Genomic DNA, 18489 nt, shown 5'->3' with positions numbered 1-18489 from the left:
ACAACAACTAGGATATGAGTATACCCGTTGGATTTTGGAAAAGGTCCCATATAATGAAACCCCTAGACATCCAATGGTTCAATGACAAGTGAATAGTTCATAGGCATTTCCTGATGTTTGCTAATATTACCTATTCTTTGACATTCGTCACAAGACAAGACAAACTTACGGGCATCCTTGAAGAGAGTGGGCCAATAGAAACCTGATTGCAATACCTTGTGTGCATTTGTATCTCCCGCATGGTGTCCTCCGTAGGCCTCGGAGTGTCACTTCTGTAGGATCTGTCCCTGTTCATGTTCAGGTACACAACGTCTAATAACACCATCTACTCCTTCCTTATAAAGGTGAGGATCATCCCAGAAGTAATGTCTCAACTCAAAGAAGAATTTCTTCTTTTGCTGGTACGTGAAACTAGGTGGTATGTATTTGGCAACGATATAGTTCGCATAATCAGCATACCACGGTGCACTACGTGAAGCATTGATGACATTCAATTGCTCATTGGGAAAGCTACGATCAATAGGTTGTGGGTCATCAAGAACGTTCTCCAACCTAGACAAGTTATCTGCTACTGGGTTATCAGCACCCTTCCTGTCGACGACGTGCAAATCAAATTCTTGTAGCAAGAGAACCCATTTGATAAGTCTAGGTTTAGCGTCTTTCTTCTCCATGAGGTACTTAATAGCTGCATGATCAGTGTGAATAGTGACTTTGGAATCAACTATGTAAGACCTGAACTTTTCACATGCAAACACGACTGCTAAAAATTCCTTTTCCGTAGTAGCATAGTTTCTCTGGGCATTGTCTAGAGTTTTACTAGCGTAGTGAATAACATTCAACTTCTTATCAACTCTTTGCCCTAGAACAACACCAACAGCATAATCGCTAGCATCACACATGATCTCAAAAGGTAAGTTCCAATCAGGTGGTTGAATAATAGGTGCGGTTATCAAAGCCCTCTTAAGTATTTCGAAGGCTTCCTCAGAATCATCGTCAAAAACAAAAGGAATATCCTTTTGTAAGAGATTTGTCAGAGGCCTAGAAATCTTAGAGAAGTTTTTGATGACCCTTCTATAGAAAACCAACATGACCAAGGAAACTTCTTATACCTTTGAGATCTGTGGGGCATGGCATTTTCTCGATTCCATCAACCTTAGCCTTATCGACTTCAATACCTCTTTCAGAAATTTTATGTCCTAAGACGATGCCTTCATTAACCATAAAGTGGCACTTCTCCCAATTCAAGACAAGATTGGTGTCTTTACATCTCTGCAAGACTTGATCAAGGTTGCTGAGGCAATCATCAAAGGAAGACCCGTAAAAGGAGAAGTCATCCATGAAAACCTCGACAATCTTTTCACAAAAGTCAGAGAATATAGCCGTCATACATCTTTCAAAGGTGGCAGGTGCATTACACAAGCCAAAAGGCATACGTCTATAAGCAAAGGTACTGAAAGGACAGGTGAAAGTGGTTTTCTCCTGATCAGATTGTGCAACTGGTATTTGGGAGAAACCAGAATAACCGTCTAGAAAGCAGAAGTATGTGTGTTTAGACAACCTTTCTAGCATTTGGTCGATAAAAGGCAAAGGGTAATGATCTTTCCTAGTGGCTTTATTCAATTTCCTAAAATCGACCACCATCCTATAACTAGTAATAATCCTCTATGGGATCAATTCATCCTTATCATCAAGGACAACGGCAATGCCTCCCTTCTTAGTAACGCAATGCACCGGACTCATCCAATCTCTATGAGGAACATGATAGATAATACCTGCTTCCACGAGCTTTAGTATTTCTTTTCTTACTACCTCTTTCATCTTAGGATTCAATCTCCTTTGATGATCAGCAACTGGTTTGAAGTCAGGATCAGTTTTAATCTTGTGCTGGCATAGAGTAGGACTAATGCCCTTAAGATCATCAAGAGTATATCCAATAGCAGCACGATGGTTCCTCAGATTTTTTAGTAACTTCTTTTCTTCATGCTCTGAGAGGCTAGCACTAATAATAACAGGATATATCTCCTTTTCATCAATATAGGCATACTTAAGAGTATCAGGCAACTATTTAAGCTCGAACACAGGATCACCCTTCGGTGGGGGTGGATCCCCAAGCAGTTCAACATGCACGTTATTCTTAAGGATAGGATATGGTTCTAAGAGAACTCTATCTATCTCATCCCTTTCATCCATATGCATATCATTTTCATGCTCAAGCAAGTATTGCTCTAAGGGATCAGTAGGGGGCACGACAATAGAGGCTAAGGCAATAGTTTCATCCTTACTAGGCAACTCCTTTTCATGAGGTTGTCTACCAAACTTAGAGAAATTGAACTCATGTGACACACCTTCAAAGCCAAGAGTGACAGTTTGCTTCTCACAATCAATATGAGCATTGATAGTATTGAGAAAGGGTCTACCAAATATGATGGGACAAAAGCTATCTTGTGTAGTAGCAAGAACAAGGAAATCAACAGATACTTCGTTTTACCACACAAGACTTCAACATCCCTAACAATTCCCACAGGACAGATAGTATCTCTATTGGCAAGCTGAATAGTGACATCTATAGGTTCTATCTCTACAGGTGCAATCTCATCTTTGATTTCATCGTATAAGGATTGAGGTATTGCACTAACACTGGCACCCACGTCACATAAGCCATGGTAACAATGATCTCCTATCTTAACAGAAACCACAGGCATGCCAACAACATGCCAATGTTTGTCTCTAGCGTGAGGTTTAGCAATTCTAGCAGCATCTTCACATAAGTGAATATTATGTCCCTCAACTTCTTCAGACAGAAGATATTTGATAATATCAATGCTAGGTTCAACTCTAATTTGCTCAGGGGGTGTAGGTGTTCTAATATAGCCTCTACGTATCATAGTTGAAGCTTTAGAATGATCCTTTATCCTAACAGGGAAAGGTGGTTTCTCAATGTAGGCACTGGGAACAACATGATCATTATAGGCAATGACTTTCTCTTCAACTGGAGTGGGTTTAACTACATTGACTTCTAAAGGAGGATGATATTTAAACCACTTCTCTTTGGGGGCATCAATATGAGCAGCAAAGGATTCACACAATGAAGCTACTATCTCAGAGTCAAGTCCATACTTAGCGCTAAAATCACTAAAGGTATTTGTCTCAACAAAGGATTTAACGCAATCAAAAGTGAATTTCATACTTGACTCCTTACCTTCTTCAAGCTCCCAATCTTCAGAGTTGCGTTTAATTCTCTCGAATAAATTCCATTTGAAGTCAATATCTCTCTTCATAAAAGAACCGGTACAAGAAGTGTCAAGCATGGTGCGATCATCATGAGAAAGCCGAACATAGAAGTTCTGAATGATAGATTCTCTCGAGAGCTCATGGTTGGGGCATGAATATAGCATTGATTTTAGCCTCCTCCAAGCTTGAGCGATGCTTTCTCTGTCACGAGGCCAAAAACTGTAAATATAATTCCGATCACGATGTACTAAATGCATAGGATAAAACTTTTGATGAAATTCCAATTTCAACCGATTGTAGTCCCATGATCCAGTATCATCACATAGCCTATACCATGTCAACGCCTTATCCTTCAAAGATAAAGTAAAGACCTTCTTCTTGACCTCATCCTCGGGCACACCTGCAAGCTTAAATAAACCACAAACTTCATCTACATAGATTAGATGCAAGTCTGGATGTGATGTTCCATCTCTTGTAAAAGGATTAGCCAGTAGTTTCTCAAGCATACTCGAAGGAAATTCAAAGCAAATATTTTCAGTAGGTGCAGCAGGTTGAGGAGCAACTATTTGTTCTTCCGTTCGAGGTGAAGATACCCCGAACAAGCCCCACAAAGGATTAGTATCCATAGTGACAAGGGACAATAAATTTCAGCACACTATATGAATGTTTCCTTACCAAGTTCCACTTACCAAAGGCGCTTCACTCCCCGGCAACGGTGCCAAAAAATAGTCTTGATGACCCACAAGTATGGGGGATCAATCGTAGTCCTTTCGATAAGTAAGAGTGTCAAACCCAACGAGGAGCAGAAGGATCTGACAAGTGGTTTTCAGCAAGGAAATATCTGCAAGCACTTAAATTGTCGGTAACAAGTGATTGTGTGGTGAGACGATTCGTAGCGAGCAACAAGTAACAAAAGTAGCAATGGTGCAGCAAAGTGGCCCAATCCCTTTTGTAGCAAGGGACAAGCCTGGTAAAAAGTCTTATAGAAGGAAAAACGCTCCCGAGGACACACGGGAATTTCTGTCATGCTAGTTTCATCATGTTCATATGATTCGCGTTCGTTACTTTGATAGTTTGATATGTGGGTGTACCGGCGCTTGGGTACCGCCCTTACTTGGACAAGCATCCTACTTATGATTAACCCCTCTCGAAAGCATCCGCAACTACGAAAGAAGAATTAAGACAAAGTCTAACCATAGCATTAAACTAGTGGATCCAAATCAGCCCCTTATGAAGCAACGCATAAACTAGGGTTAAGCTTCTGTCACTCTAGCAACCCATCATCTACTTACTACTTCCCAATGCCTTCCTCTAGGCCCAAATAATGGTGAAGTGTTATGTAGTCGACGTTCACATAACACCACTAGAGAAAAAACAACATACAACATACCAAATTACCGAATGAATACCAAATTCACATGACTACTATTAGCATGACTTATCCCATGTCCTCAGGAACAAAAGTAACTACTCACAAAGCATAATCATATTCATGACCAGAGAGGTAATGAGTAGCATCAAGGATCTGAACATAAACTCTTCCACCAAATAATCCAACTAGCATCAACTACAAAGAGTAATCAACACTACTAGCAACCTTACAAGTACCAATCGGAGTCGCGAGATGGAGATTGGTTACAAGTGATGAACTAGGGTTTAGAGATGAGATGGTGCTGATGAAGATGTTGATGGTGATGAGTCCCCTCCGATGAGAGGAGTGTTGGTGATGTCGTTGGCGAAGATTTCCCCCACCGGGAGGGAAGTTTCCCAGGCAGGATCGTCCTGCCGGAGCTCTAGATTGGTTCTACTCAAGTTCCGCCTCGTGGCGGCGGCGAAACCACGAAAAAGCTCCTCTCTGATTTTTTCCTGTACGAAAGCCTTCATATAGCAAAAGAGGGGGGCAAATGGGCCAGCAGGGTGCCCACAAGCCCCCATGGCGAGGCCTGGGGGGTGGCCGCGCCATGCAGGCTTGTGGCCACCCCCTGGCGCCCCTTTGGCACTTCTTCGGCCCAGTATTTTTGATAAATCCGGAAAAAAATCCTCGTTGATTTTTACGGCGATTGGAGTTGCGCATAATAGGTATCTCAACTTTGCTCCACTTTAAGGCCAAAATTCCAGTTGCCGGCATTCTCCCTCTTCATGTAAACCTTGCAAAATAAGAGAGAAAAAGCATAAGAATTGTACCATGAAGTGAAATAACAGCCCAAGAAGCGATAAATATCAACATGAAAACATGATGCAAAATGGACGTATCACTGACCCGACGCAATTAGGGCGGGTTACATCGCAGGTAATATCCCCAACATTAGGCCCCACATTGACTTGAATTTATTCATGCCAATGAACTCCCATGCTCACTCTGGGCGACTCGTACTACTTCCATCCTTTGGTAAATTCCAAGTCGCCATTTCTCATAGATTGTCCGAGCCGCCTAGTTAGTGTTTGATGACATCCCATTTCCCTTCATTTTCGGGATTTATTAACATAATTTCCCAACGGATCTTTTTTATCTTCACGTTGTTATCCCGAAAATCCAGGCGCCATCAATGTTGGTTTTCAATCTATCGCCTCTATTCCTGCGCCCGCCGTTTCGTTTCCAGCGCCAGGCCTTTAAATAACCGCAGGGGGAATGGGGGCGCCGTTACCTACCCCCACTTCATCTCTTCGTCAGCTTCGTCTTCCTCACGCCCGCACTTCGGCCTCCTCGCCGTTCCCGAAGCTCCGTCGCCGGCCACCGCAGAACGAACGTCCCCAGGCCGGTCAAAGGCGCGGCCTCCATCGCGGATCCTCCGCAGCCATCTCCTCGCATCCTCTTTCTCTTTCGGGTAAACACCTTTCCTTCATTTAGGGTTAGACCTCGGATCTCCATGTTCTTCTAGGTCAGCTCCGGAATGCGATGAACACCTCCTCCTCTATCTTGAATCCATCCAATATGTTTATTGTAGATTCTTCGTAGTAATAAATCAGGGTAATTTCACCGCATCACCCGGCCACTTCAATGCTAATTTCACGGATCCATATATCATTCCTGTCACACTCTTGTGTTCATAGCTTCCGTAATTTTGACATGCATTATTTCTTTAATTTGATCCACCCGTAGATTCATAAGTTATTGCTCGTTTTTAGAAACAGTTTTATCCTTCTTCTGGGAATATCCCTAAGGAAAAAAACCTTTCATGGCGAGTTAGTATTTCTGTAGGTACGCCTTTGACTACTGAATTGGCGAGTCATAATATCCCTGTAAATACGCCTTTGACTACTGAATTGGCGAGTCGTAATATCCACGCCTGTGATTACTGATTTGGCGAGTCATAATATCCCTGTAGCTGTACTGTAGATCACCCAAATGGCAAGTTGTAATATCCCTGTAGCTGTACTGTAGATCACCCAACTGGCGAGTTGCCACTTACATGGTTTTTAATAAATCGTCTTGTTCCTTCCTTTTGTAGTCATGGGCAATATCTCGAAGTGCAATTGGTTACCAACCAAAATTAACGACGCCTATCTCGATAAATATGTTTTGGCGGGTTATCTTGACCCTAAAGAGATCATTGGCTGGCGGACCGCCCGAGGCGAGGCGACTCCCCAACCTTCCGAGGGGTAGGTAGTCGTTTTCGTTGATCATCTTGAACGAGGCTTCAAGCCTCCGGGATCATAGTTTTTCAGAGAGGTTTTGTACTTCCTCAATGTTCACCCTCAAGACTTGGGGCCAAACTCCATTAGCAACCACTGCCAATTCCACGTGTTTTGTGAGGCCTATTTGAAGATAGAACCCATTGTGCTACTGTTCAGAAATTTCTTCTATCTGAATCGCCAGACCGAATTCACCAGTGGGCCTTGCTTGGAACTTGGGGGGGTTAACATCCAGCGCCGTCGCGAATGTGGGTTCCCACCTGTCATTCTACCCAACCACCCCAAAGGTTGGGCCGAGTCTTGGTTCTATTGCCGTGACACATTTCCTCCCGACGAGAACCCACTTCTGGGTTACAGAGACGATCGCTTACCCATGGATTTCAAGACGCCAGAGAAACTTAGTGAAGAAGAAGAATCAACCTTTATCCCTGTTTTCTCCCAGCTAAGGTCTCTGACCAACAATTGGCTTACTGGGATTGACCTAATCCGTTGTTGGGTGGAGTCGAGGATTTTGCCTTTCAGTCGCCGGGATGGCCTGATGTGTGAGTATGATGGTAGCTTGAACCACCCTCAATGTTTCTTCCATACAAGACTTACTAAAGAAGACATTTTTGAAATGATCAATAAGTTAACTAGCGAACCCTTAGAGAACTGCGCCAAGATTGGGCTCAAGCCTTTCTGTCTCTCCAACCCGGCTCGAGCGGTAACAATCTAAGTCGCCTCCTTTTATTCTTTCAATACGTTTGACCATGTTCCTGATGTGAACTTCATTATGTCAATCAGAAAGGATCAGCATTTTGGTCTCGAAGGCCCAAGGTGACTGTCCAGAAAACAACCAAGCCACCTCCTAAGAATAAAAATAAGAGCAAGGGCAAAGCTGCTGCCAAGGAGTCATCTGTTGTTGGCGAGTCACGAGCCGGCGAAGAACAATCAGAGGTAAAAATTTACCCCTTTTGTTTGTTATCACTATGTTCTGACTTATGCTTATGACCTGTTACCTTTGCTCATGGGAGGATGACTATGGGAGCCAAGATGACGCCGTCGAGGTAATTTCTATTTCTTCCGACTCTACTTCTTCTTATGCTAAGCCGGCCAGGCGGATCTGTGTAAAAGTTCCCATGTCTCACCCAAATGCTCATCTGGACTCAGATTTCCTTTTGAAGAAGGTGAGGTATACCCCCAAACATCATACCCGGAGCCATTCCCGCGACTTCGTTTCTGGGTTACCAGAAAAGACAACTGGTCGGAAACGGCAAAGTGAGGTATACTCCTGTTAACACCTTTCCCTTCTTGTGAGAAAATGTTGCTCACAGTTCGTTCACTCCTTGAACTCTTTCCATTAGGTTTCTCCTCCTTCATCCGGCGACTCGGCAATGTCAGGTTTCCCCCAAATGATTCGTGTTCAGAGGTAAGTTCTTTTACTAACCTTTTTTCTTCCCAATACTAATATCTGTCCTAACTTTGGTGTCTTTTCATCTTAGAGCACATGCAAAGAAAAGGAAAACTGGCAACTTGCCTTCTGCTCCTAAAACATCTGAGGTGTTTGGTATGAGCACCTATGTCCCAGAACATGACGAAGAGCCAGTGGTGACTCATGAAGACCCATCGGATGATTATCCTGATGTCCAGACTGACCCTCCAAGCCCTCTGAAGGAGGTCACTGAAAATGTTAACCCGCCAAGCTCTTCCAAGGCCGCTGAAGACCCAGATACCGTAGTTGTTACTGGTACTGGCTACTCTAAGCCTGCAATAGCGGTGTTAACAAAACATGCATCCAAAGAAGCCCACTCATGTGCAGAGCAAGACATCACCAAGCTGAAGTTTCCCAATTATGAGAAGCCCGAATTTGAGCAACTGTATTCTGGATTTGTAAGTCGCCTGGAAACAAGCTATGAAATGGAGAAGAGCTTGGCCAACATGATGCGGATCAAACATGAGGTACGCCGTTTGTTATTTGTATTTCCACCCATTAGCCTTCCAGAAGACTAGTTTTATTTGATGAATTGTGTTTGTTGCATTATCTGGAAGACCCATATCTGCCCGTAGGCCCCAAGGGTCGGGTCATCTTTTGAAAGATGAGTCGGGTCTTGTATTAGATAAAAACTTCAACCTGTAGCCCCCAAGGGCCGGGTCATCTTTTGAAAGATGATACGGGTCTTGATTTAGATAAAAACTTCAACTTATAGCCCCCAAGGTCCGGGTCATCTTTTGAAAGATGAGTCGGGTCTTGAATTAGATAAAAAATTCAACCTTTAGTCCCCAAGGGCCGGGTCATCTTTTGAAAGATGAGCCGGGTCTTGAATTAGATAAAAACTTCAACCTGTAGCCCCCATGGGCCGGGTCATCTTTTGAAAGATGAGCCGAGTCTTGAATTAGATAAAAACTTCAACTTGTAGCCCCCAAGGGCCAAATCATCTTTTGAAAGATGAATTGGGTTTTGAGTTAGATAAATTTTCAACCTGTAGTCCCCAAGGGCCGGGTCATCTTTTGAAAGATGAGCCGGGTCTTGAATTAGATAAAAACTTCAACTTGTAGCCCCCATGGGCGAGGTAATCTTTTGAAAGATGAGCCGGGTCTTGAATTAGATAAAAACTTCAACCTGTAGCCCCCATGGGACGGGTCATCTTTTGAAAGATGAGACGGGTCTTGAATTAGATATTAACTTCAACCTGTAGCCCCCATGGGCCGGGTCATCTTTTGAAAGATGATCCGGGTCTTGAATTACATAAAAACTTCAACCTATAGCCCCCAAGGGCCGGGTCATCTTTTGAAAGATGAGTCGGGTCTTGAATTAGATAAAAACTTCAACCTGTAGCCCCCAAGGGCCGGGTCATCTTTTGAAAGATGAGCCGGGTCTTGAATTTTGTATGACTTTGAAAAGAATCATACATTAGTCCCCAAGTGTCAGGGATGTTGCTTGCAACAGTTCTGAAACTTGCCTCACAAAAATTTGTTTGCATGAATCCTTGACCCTGTCCGAGTCATCCTTAGCTGATTTGAAGAAGAATTTAGCCGAACAGCAGGATGCTCGGGCTAAATCTGAAGAAAAATATCAGTTGGACCTTGCTGAGATGGAGAAAATGAAGGTTGATCATAAAAAAATTGAGAAGAAAGCCCATGCTGATCAAGCCGCCATCATGAAGCGGGCGGAACAAGTCGAGGAGAAGCTAGAAGCCGCCCTACAAGAAATCTCCGGCTTGAACAAGCATATGTCCAACATAACCCAAGCTATCTTTGGTAAGGGTCAATTCCTTTCATCTGGAAATCGCCACAAAACATTTTTGCAAAGACTAACTGTCACATGTCGTCCTTTGTAGGTCCGCCAGCCGCCAATCTCCAAAATGACTGCATTCTGAAGCTGAAGGCGATTTACACCTTTACAGAGCAGTTGTATACGGGAGGCATGATGACGATGAAGGCGGTGATGGGCAACATGGATCCAATAAAATCCATCAAGCATATGTTGGGTTGCCTATCGACATTACCCCCTCAAGTAGAAGAACTGAAAAGATCAGCCGCCCGCAAGGGAGCACTAACTACCCTAAGCCGGTGTTTGGCTTATGCTCTCGAGCTTAAGCCAGAGGAAGTAGCTGCTGGTTTGCCAGAATTAAAGGATGATGAGTCGGAGTTCACCGAAGAGGATTACCACCAGTGTGTGAAAGAGTCTCGCTCCGCGGCGACTCAGCTAGCGGCCAGCCTAGACTTGAACAAATACCAGGCGGCGTATGATGACAACAATAAAAAGGTGACTCCTCCTTCATTCGAAGTTACCAGCCTGACTCCCCGACGGCGTAAGAATCCCTTTGACATTGAGGCTGATCTATTTGCCTTCTTGAGTGATGAAGATGAGTTTGTCGCCTTGTCCAAGTGCAATTGGAAACTAGGTGACTTACAGATCGTAGATGAAGAAAGCTCGAAGCAGGGTGACCCGGAGGCGGTTTGAGCTTACTCTGCATGTAATTGATTCTTCATAAACAATTTGATCTTTTTCTAACTGGGAAATGATGCCCGGTATGGCCGAGTGAGCCATGTAATAGTCTTTAGGTTTTAGGGAAGCAATCTTCCACCCATGCCTTATGCTTTACAGTTCTGAATTGTCATCCTTTTTGCGAATCATGAATCACCTTTCCCAATCCTTATGGTTGATAGTTTGGAAGTGTCATAGTTTGACAAAAAAAATCTTCAACCTGTTTACCACGGAAAACATCATAAGCTGACTCAATGAGTCGCGGCAAGCGATAAACCAGCCCAGTGGGTCATGGCGAGTTATAAACAAGGAGCCGACTCAATGAGTCGCGACAAGTCATAAAAATGTTTTACGAAATCTTGCGGCAGTGCCACGAAGATAGTCATAAAAATTTGTTGCCTCGATGAGTTATGACAGGATAGGACGAGTTTGCAAAACTCTAGTGCTCCCAAAGAAGGCTTTCGCAACAGCCCAAGTTATTTTAGACCGGCTGATCAGGCGCGAGTCAAGCTTCAGTGAAGCAGATTCAGTGAACCAATGGTTTATCTATTTTCCATGTGTGGCTCTGGCCGGTACCTTTCATGTTTTAACCAAGGCGAGTTCAGGGTCCAAAAAGCGGATTGACTCGCCAAGAGTACATGGGTCCATAAGGCGGCTTGTCCAACACATAGTCTAGTATAACCATTTGTAATGCGGTAATTTTTCGCTAGCCAAGAGGGTATTCAGGCTGAACTCAGTGAGTGGAGGCCCCCAAATGACCTATGATTAAGGAAAAAACCACACATAGGATTGCAGAAGTGTATCCGCTCTTACTGCAAAACAACTTGGGAACTAGTAGCCCCAAGTAAGTCGGCTTAGTTCTCAAAATCATATAAGTCGCCCATGTTTGAACCGTGCAACATGGCAACTTTGGTCCTCTTTGGCTTACCAGTATCCAATTTTGAAATAAGTGCAGCATTGCGACTTATACTCTTTGGTATTGATAGCATCCATGCTTGGACGACTTATGAAACAATAAAGACTCATGCTTTCAAGAAGCTAAAACGGCAAAGGACCCCAAAGTTTGTGGGTGTCGGCTTTATTGCTTTATAAATAAAAGATTACAATTTTGAGATTGTAAAAAATAAAGAAGGAGCCCAAGGCTCTAGGTGTAGTAAGGCCGCAAGTGGGCGATATTCTAGGGGCGAGTTGTCTCAACCTCTGTCGTTGGCCTATCAGGGCGAAGATCCACCAAGTAGTATGAACCGTTCCAAAGATTCTTGCTGATGGAAAATGGTCCTTCCCATGGCGGTGATAACTTATGCATACCAGTGTGGTCTACAATCAACTGGAGCACTAAGTCGCCCTCTTGAAAAGTCCGGCTCTTGACGGGCGGCTGTGATAGCATCGCAAGTCTTGTTGATAGATCGCCGATCATGATGCAGCCAAGTCTCGCTCTTCCTTCAAAGCATCCAACGAGTCTTTACGTGCTAACTCGTTGTCCTATTCCACATAAGCGGCGACTTGTGGTGAATCGTGTCTGATGTCACTTGGTAATACCCGTCTGCTCCGTAGACTAGGAAAAAAGGAGTAAAATCTGTCAAGCGATTTAGGGTGGTCCTGATGCTCCATAAAACTGAGGGAAATTCTTCAACCCAACACCCTGGGGTACGCTCCAGAGGTACCATAAGTCGGGGCTTGATTCCTCACAATATTTCTTGATTCGCCCTTTCTTCCTGTCCATTAGACTGGGGGTGTGCGACTGCAGAAACGTCAAGCCGGATATGCTCCCTTCCGCAAAACTCTTGCATTGCACCCTTTGATAGATTAGTACCATTATCAGTAATGATACTATGTGGATATCCAAAACATAAGATCAACTTCTTCAGGAATTTGACAGCCGTGTCTGCATCACAGCTACTAACTGATTCTGCTTCGACCCACTTGGTAAACTTGTCAACCGCCACCAATAGGTGACTCTTTTTGTTGGACGACATTTGAAAGGACCAACCATGTCTAGCCCCCAAACCGCAAACGGCCATGTGATCAGAATCATCCGTAATTCCTGAGCCGGCACGTGCATCTGACGCCCAAATTTTTGGCAACCATCACCTCAACGAACTATATCTTCAGCATCTACATGAGCCCTCAGCCAATAAAACCCATGCCTAAAAGCTTTGGAAACCAGGGAGCGTGACCCGGCATGATGACCACAGTCGCCTGCATGAATTTCATTAAGAATCATACATCCTTCGTCGGAAGAGACACATCTCTGAAATACTCCTGAAGTGCTTTGCTTATGCAACTCGCCATTATGTATGACCATGGACTTGCATCGACGGATGATTTGGTGAGCCAACAACTCATCAATGGGTAAATCACATCGTGTGAGATACGCCATGTAGGGAACCGCCCAATCCCGGGCAGCACGAAGAGCCGCCACAAGTTGAGACTCAGGATCTGGCACCGCCAAATCTTCCTATGAAGGCGGCCTTACTGATGGGTTATGTAACACATCCAAAAAGACATTGGGGGGGGGATCGGCTTACATTGTGAACCGAGGCATGAAAGGGCATCTGCCGCTTCATTAAGTCACCGATTGATGTGATCCACCTAATAACCATGAAAATGACCCGCCACATCCGACATAGCTCGCCTGTAAGCGGCCATCAAAGGATCTTTGGAATCTCAAGTGCCAGAAACCTGTTGTGCCTCTAAATCTGAGTCGCCCAAACATCTGACTCGGGTGAGATTCATCTCTTTGGCGAGTCGCAACCCATGGAGCAGAGCTTCATATTCTGCTGCATTGTTAGTACATGGAAACATGAGTCGGAGGACATAACAGAATTTGTCACCTTGAGGCGAAGTTAACACCATGCGAGCCCCCGAGCCTTCCAAGTGCCTAGACCCGTCAAAATGGATGGTCCAGTATGTGTGATCAGGCCTGTCTTCTGGAATCTGGAGCTCTGTCCAGTCGTTGATGAAATCCACTAGTTCTTGAGACTTAATGGCCGTACGAGGGGTATATCACACATGGTGAGGTCCTAACTCGATGGCCCACTTAGCAATCCGTCCAGTTGCTTCTCGATTTTGTATAATATCACCAAGGGGGGCAGAATTGACCATCATGATGGGATGCTCTTGGAAGTAGTGTTTCAGCTTCCGGCTCGCCATAAATACCCCAAAGACCAGCTTCTCCCAATGCGGGTAGCGTTGTTTGGAGAGGGTCAGGACTTTGCTGATAAAATATATTGGTCGCTGAACCGGATATTCCTTTGCTTCTTCTTTTCGCTCGACGACCATTGCCACGCTCACTGCCTTAGAATTAGCCGTGATGTACAAGAGCATAGGCTCCTTGTCCGTCGGAGCAGCCAACACTGGCGGCTTAGCTAGTTGTTGCTTCAAGGCTTCAAAGGCTTCGTTGGCTTCATCCGTCCAAACAAAATGACCAGTTTTCTTGAGTAACTGATAAAGAGGGATGGCTTTCTCCCCAAGGCGACTTATAAAGCGACTTAGAGCCGCGATGCGACCCGCCATGCACTGAACATGATTGATATTGTCTGGCTTGCCTAGAGAAGTGATCGCTTCAATTTTATCCGGGTTAGCTTCAATTCCTCGCTCTGACACCAGAAAACCCAATAACTTTCCTATGGGAACACTAAAAACACACTTGGTAGGGTTAAGCCTCATCTGGTATACGCACAAATTGTCAAAAGTCTCCTTGAGATCCTCCAAGAGTGACTCCTTCTTCTGGGACCTCACTACGATGTCATTAACATAGGCATGAACATTGCGTCCGATCTGGCTATCCAAGCAATTCTGGATGCAACGCTGATAATTCGCCCCCGCACTCTTGAGCCCGAACGACATAGACACGTAACATAAAGCTTTGAAGGGGGTTATGAAGGACGTTTTTTCCTGGTCCACCACAACCATCTTGATCTGGTGGTATCCTCAGTAAGCATCCAAAAAACACAACCGCTCGCAACCCGCCGTAGAGTCAATACTTTGATCGATGCGGGGAAGGGCGAAGGGATCCTTTGGACAAGCCCTGTTGAGGTCGGTATAGTCAATGCACATACGGAAGGTGCCATTCTTTTTGAGCACCAGGACCGGGTTAGGCAACCATTAAGGATGGAAAACTTCAATGATGAACCCAGCGGCCAAACGCCGGGCGACTTCCTCTCCGATTGCCTTGCGCCATTCCTCGTTAAATCGGCAAAGATACTGCCGAACCGGCTTAACTTTGGGGTCAATATTAAGATGGTGCTCAGCGAATTCTCTCGATACACCTGGCGTGTCTGAAGGTTTCCATGCAAAGATGTCCTGATTCTCACGAATGAATTCGATGAGCGCGCTTTCCTATTTGGGATCCAGACCCGTCCCAATGGTGAACTGTTTGGTTGAGTCGCCACGCGTGAAGTCTATCACTTTCGTGTCATCCGTTGGTTTAAACTTGAGGGGCGGCTGCGAGTCGATCGTTGGTCTCCACATTGGATTGGTGAAACTTGAGTTCCTCGGCCGCACAAGTCGTCTCGGCGTAAGCTGCGTCCCCTTCCTCGCATTCTTGGGCTATTTTCCTATCTCCATTGATTGTGATAGTCCCCCTAGGACCAGGAATTTTGAGCTTGAGATAAACATAACATGGGCGAGCCATGAACCGAGCGTAAGCCGGCTTTCCAAACTACGCGTGGTAAGGGCTCTTGATCTTGACCACCTCAAACATGAGTGACTCACTCCTGTAATTAGACTCTGTGCCAAAAGCCACGTTAAGTTTGATCCGCCCAATAGGGTATGCCGACTTACCCAGAACAATGCCGTGGAAAACCGTGGACGATGGCATCAAGACTTTCTCTGAGAAGTTCATCCTTCGAAAGGTATCGAAATATAAGATGTTTATGTTGCTGCCACCATCCATAAGGAGTTTGGAAAGGGTGTATCCTCCGACTTGGGGAGCCACGACCAAAGCCAAGTTGGTTATCGACTCGAGCGGGTAATCTTCCCTACTCCAGGTAATGGGCTGCTCAGACCAACTGAGGTACCTAGGGAGCACCGGCTCAACCACGCTAAAAGTTCTATGTTTCACCTTTTGGTCCCGTTTGCAAGTGCTCATGGTGAACACGTGATACTGCCCACTGTGCAGCTGCTTAGGATTAATCTGAAAGCCCCCATTGTCGTCCTGCCGCTGGGGATCTCCCTGTGGGGGCGGTTGCTGAAACACGCCCTGCGGGTTGTACCGCTGTTGATTGTGGACCTAGTATTGTCCGGCATTAGACTGTGACCCGCCGTGCGGGCCCGGGTTAGGGAATCCACCGAACGCGCTTCGGTGTGATCCGGGCGTGCCGAACTATTCCTGTTGCCCGCCTTGGTCACCTCCTTGACCTTTCTTGGGCGCCTCAGCTCGGAACTCTTGCATGACGTAGCAATCCTCCCAAGAGTGGGTAGCCGGTCCTTCGTTAGTGGCATGCTGCGGGAAGGGGCCTTTGAGCATCTCGTGATAGTTGCACGGCTTCTTCCCGCTGAAGCCCCGTTTCTTCTTGCGTTGGTTCCCATTGCTTGCATTCGTATTGGCGACGAAGTCTATGGGACCTTCTTGTTGTCTCCTCTTACTTTGCCCGGCGTGGTTGTGGCTGCCCCGCCCCTGAAACTGGGAGTGACCTTTTGATGACTCGCCTCTCCTGGCGGTGCTAACCTTGTCATCGTCCTCTCTAGGATCCTTAGTGTCATCTGACTTGGCATACCTGGTCAGGCTGTCCATCAACTCGCCCATGTCCTGCACCTTATGCTTGAGTCACCCAAGCTTCAGCATCAACGGCTCGTAATGACAATTTTTCTCCAGAATTAGTACTGCCCGAGCCGCTGAGATGCCATCTGATGAATGAATGACCTCTGCAACTCACCGCCTCCAATGATGGGCCGACTCGTCCAGCCGTTGGACGCAGTGTTGTAGGTCAACGATGGTCATCGGGCGTTTGCAAGTCCCTCGGAAATTCTTGATGAAACGTTCCTTTAACTCTGCCCAAGTATTGATGGAGTTGGGTGGTAGGTTTTTCAACCATGTGCACATCGTACCCTCGAGCATCATGGTAAAATACTTGGCGCAGACCGCCTCATTCACATCGAGCATATCCATCACAAGCTCGTAACTTTTGATCCATGACCATGGCTCGAGATCTGGTGTGTAATTGGGCACCTTTCTTGGTCCTTTGAAATCCTTTGGTATACGCTCATTGCGGAGAGCGGGCATGAGACAGGGCATCCCAATGTGCCTGCCGCCTGTATCGGTCGACACAGGTGGGGACTGGGCGTAAGCCGGATAGCCTTGACCTGCCGCAGCCGCGATCTCCATCAGGCGGGCGGCTCACGCAGCATCCACGATGTCTTGGGCTCGGGTATCGTTCACCCCGGGTGGGCTGGTCTGCGGTAGACGCCGTTGCTCGCTGGTCACCACGGGCGGATCGTCATGGCGACTCCTGGTGTGACTCGCCTGGGGTGTGGAATGCAGCCGATCACGACTATGCGAATATTGTGCATGTTGGACCACCACCGTTTTCAGCATCTTGATGGCGTTCCTCGCTTCCACTTCGGCCAGGGAGTTTCCGTAAATTGGGAGAGACTCCAAGTGGTGGGTTTCCGCCAACACGTTATCCACGGGATTCGAGAAGTGGCCCCGCGGTGTCTGGAAGCGGGGCACGTGGGCCTGATGTCAACTACGCAACCTTCTCCTTGTAGACGTTGTTGGGCCTCCAAGTGCAGAGGGTTGTAGGACAGTAGCAATTTTCCCTCAAGTGGGTGACCTAAGGTTTATCAATCCGCGGGAGGCGTAGGATGAAGATGGTCTCTCTCAAGCAACCCTGCAACCAAATAACAAAGAGTCTCTTGTGTCCCCAACACACCTAATACAATGGTAAGTTGTATAGGTGCACTAGTTCGGCGAAGAGATGGTGAAACAAGTGCAATAAAGATGGTAGATATAGGTTTTTGTAATCTGAAATTACAAAAACAGCAAGGTAACTAGTAACAAAAGTGAGCACGAACGGTATTGCAATGTGTGGAAACAAGGCCTAGGGTTCATACTTTCACTAGTGAAGTTCTCTCAACAATGATAACATAATTGGATCATATAACTTGCCCTCAACATGCAACAAAGAGTCACTCCAAAGTCACTAATAGCGGGGAACAAACGAAGAGATTATTGTCGGGTACGAAACCACCACAAAGTTATTCTTTCTGATCGATCTATTCAAGAGTTCGTAGTAAAATAACACGAAGCTATTCTTTTCGTTCGATCCATCATAGAGTTCGTACTAGAATAACACCTTAAGATATATATCAACCAAGACCCTAATGTCACCTAGCTACTCCATTGTCACCTCAAGTATCCGTGGGCATGATTATATGATATGCATCACATAATCTCAGAATCATCTATTCAACCAACACATAGAACTTCAAAGGGTGCCGCAAAGTTTCTACCGGAGAGTCAAAACGTATGCCAACCCCTATGCATAGGTTCCCAATGTCACGAACCCGCAAGTTGATCACCAAAACATACATCGAGTACTCACATGAATAAAACGTGTGCCAACCCATATGCATAGGTTCCCAATGTCACAAACCCACAAGTTGATCACAACAGATAGACACGTGCAAGACATATGATACGTCTCAAACGTATC

This window comes from Hordeum vulgare, chromosome 2H, assembly GCF_904849725.1.
Source record: "Hordeum vulgare subsp. vulgare chromosome 2H, MorexV3_pseudomolecules_assembly, whole genome shotgun sequence".
In the NCBI taxonomy this organism is placed as follows: Eukaryota; Viridiplantae; Streptophyta; class Magnoliopsida; order Poales; family Poaceae; genus Hordeum; species Hordeum vulgare.
This window is presented reverse-complemented; position numbering follows the sequence as displayed.